The 2,812-nt window shown below is 38.5% G+C and overlaps 1 pseudogene; it reads left to right on the top strand.

Annotated features, from left to right (window-relative positions):
• The first annotated feature begins 355 nt into the window (after nucleotides 1-355).
• Nucleotides 356-413, top strand: LOC115868354 (annotated as a pseudogene).
• Nucleotides 414-2,812: the final 2,399 nt, after the last annotated feature.

Below are 2,812 nucleotides of genomic sequence, written 5' to 3'. Positions count from 1 at the left end.
AGTGAGTGAAGGGAGACATGAAAAATAATAATTTATAAATTATCAAAGGTTCATAGGTAGGGGGGGGATGGGGAGCTGAAGGCAAGGGCTCAATTAGAAAGAAAATGTTTTGAAAATGATGATGCCAACAAATGTACAAATGTGCTTGACACAATTGATGGATGTATGGATTGTGATAAGAGTTGTACGAGCCTCCAATAAAATGATTAAAATAATAATAATAATGGTGGTACAACACAAAGAGTATAATCAGTGGCACTGAATTATACATGCAGAAGTTGTTGAATGTTTCGTTGTGTATATTCTTGGCACAATTAAAAAGTAATTACATGAATAACAATGAGTATAAAGAAGACAGTGTTACAGCTCTTTTAGAATTTGTCTAGCAGGTTCTTTCCAGAAAACACTCCCCCTAAAAAAAAAAGAAGAAGATGGTCTATAATTGATTGTGGTGATGATTGTACAAGTCTTCTTGACATGATCAAATTATGGAATTGTATGACATATGGATGGAGCACCAATTAAAACTGTTCAAAAATTTTAATTAACAATATATAAAGAACGCTTATCATTCAGTAATAGAAAAGAACAAACATGCATTCAAAGAAGTTGTATGAAAGGCTAATAAGCACATGAAAAGATACCCAACGTCTTTAGTCATTAGGAAAATGATTTCTGAATCATCAAAACCACAATGAGAGGGCTAATAAGGGAGGGGTAAGCGGGGAGGGAGGAGGAAAAATGAGGAGCTGATATCAAGGGCTCAAGCAGAAAGCAAATACCTTGAGAATGATGATGGCAACAAATGTCCAAATGTGCTTGACACAATGGATGGATGGATGGATTGTGATAAGAGTTGTATGAGCCCCCAATAAAAAGATTTTTTTAAAAACACAATGAGATGGTTATAATAAAGAAGATGGATAATAACAAACCCACATTGGTGAGGATGTGGAAATGCTGGACCCCTCACATGTTGCTGATGGAAATGTAAAATGATGCAGCTGCTTGGGAAACAGGCAGTCCCTCAAATATTATGCCTGGAGCTTCCGTGTTATGTCATGGTTAGGAGCCATCAAGTCCACTTCAACTCACAGCAATTCCAAGCCCTGCAGAACAAAGCACCACCCCGTTCTGAATCATCCTCAGAGTAGTTGATACTCTTTTTTAAATGACAGCTTGATTGACATAATTCACATACCATATAATTTAATAGTTCAACCATATTGAAAGGAGCTGCGAAATCATCACCACAATCAATTTTAGAACATTTTCTTCTTTCTTTTACTCGTTATCAGCTCCTCATTTCCCCTCAGTCTCCCCTGCCCTGCCCTTAAGGAACTATTAATCCAGCTAACGTCTTTAAAGATTGACCTATCCTGGATTACATACACAGAAAAACATACTTTGTTATTGATATTTTTTATTAATGTTTTTATGCACATGAAATCAAGGATAGGTAAATCTATGGAGACAATCATTGGATTAATGTTCCTTGTGGGGATGGCAGGGAAGATTAGGAGGAAATGGGCAGCTAATTACGATAAATATAAGAATGAAGAAAATGTTCTAAATCGGATCGTGGTGATGATTGTACAACTCTTCTTGATGTGATTGAAATGTTGGATGGTATGATAAGTGAATTATATGTCAACAAAACTGTTGGGAGTTAAAAAAAAAGGGGAGCTCAAATGATAAGGTCTTAAATTTTAACCTACCTACATCTGCAGAAGGACCTCTGTTTGGGTAGTGGTTACTCATTGGGCGGTTAACCGCGAAGGCAGCATTTCAAAACCACCAGTAGCTTGTCAAGAGAAAGACAAGGCTTTCTACTCCATAAAGAACCACAGTCTCAGAAACCCACAGGGGCAGTTCTGCCCTGTTGTACAGGATCGCCAGGAGTTGGAATCACTCAATGGCAGTGAGTTTGGTTTTGGTTTACATCTGCAGGAATCCACTTCCCAATCATTCTACAGGCTATGCACAAGCCTGCTCTGGAGTCAGAGGGAACTCTCTGGAGGCTTAACCCACATGGGCACCTGCAAATGGATTTGGGGCTTTTATTTGCCATCTGCAAAATGGATGTTCAGAATGTAAGCACTAATACCATTCCCTCTCCAGTCTTAGAATTTGTTATTTACAGTCCTTGGATCACACAGGCTGATATGCTTCTATGTAGACTTAACTGACATCTCACTTAGATAGCTTCTTGTTTGAAGACAAGTCTTTAAGACCCAGATGATATTCTTTCTACTAGCTGGACACTATCTGGTTTCTGCACCACACTTCGCTATAGCACACAGCTTCAGTGTGCTGAAGATCTCTTCATGAGGGCAGGCATTGACTGGGTCACATCATAAGAACTAATTGTTCTTAGATTTGGGGCTACAATTGTTGCTGTTCTCAAGTGACCACTGGCTCAATCATATTTTCTTCTTTTTCATTGACCCTCTAGTTTTCCAAGCACAGTGTCCTTCTCCAGGGACTGGTCCCTCCGTATCTGATAAAATACAAATAAGATACATAAGATGAAGTCTCACCATCTTGGACTTTAAGGCACATTCTGCCAGTACTTTATCCAAGACAGATTTGTTTGTTCTTCTGGCAGTCCACGGTATATCCAATATTTTTTGCCAATACCATCATGTAAATTAAATGATTTGTCTTCCTTATTCACTGTCCTGCTTTGTCCTAGGTAGAGAACCAAGGTCAATGAAAACATAAGCCCACACAAAAATGTATACATGAATATCCACCCCCAGTTTTCTGCCCCCAACCTATCAACAGGTCTCTACTTGCGTTTTTCCTTACT

The sequence above is a fragment of the Echinops telfairi genome, unplaced genomic scaffold (assembly GCF_000313985.2).
Source record: "Echinops telfairi isolate 266 unplaced genomic scaffold, ASM31398v2 ScPeMD7_9;HRSCAF=40, whole genome shotgun sequence".
Taxonomy (NCBI): domain Eukaryota; kingdom Metazoa; phylum Chordata; class Mammalia; order Afrosoricida; family Tenrecidae; genus Echinops; species Echinops telfairi.
This window is presented reverse-complemented; position numbering and strand designations above follow the sequence as displayed.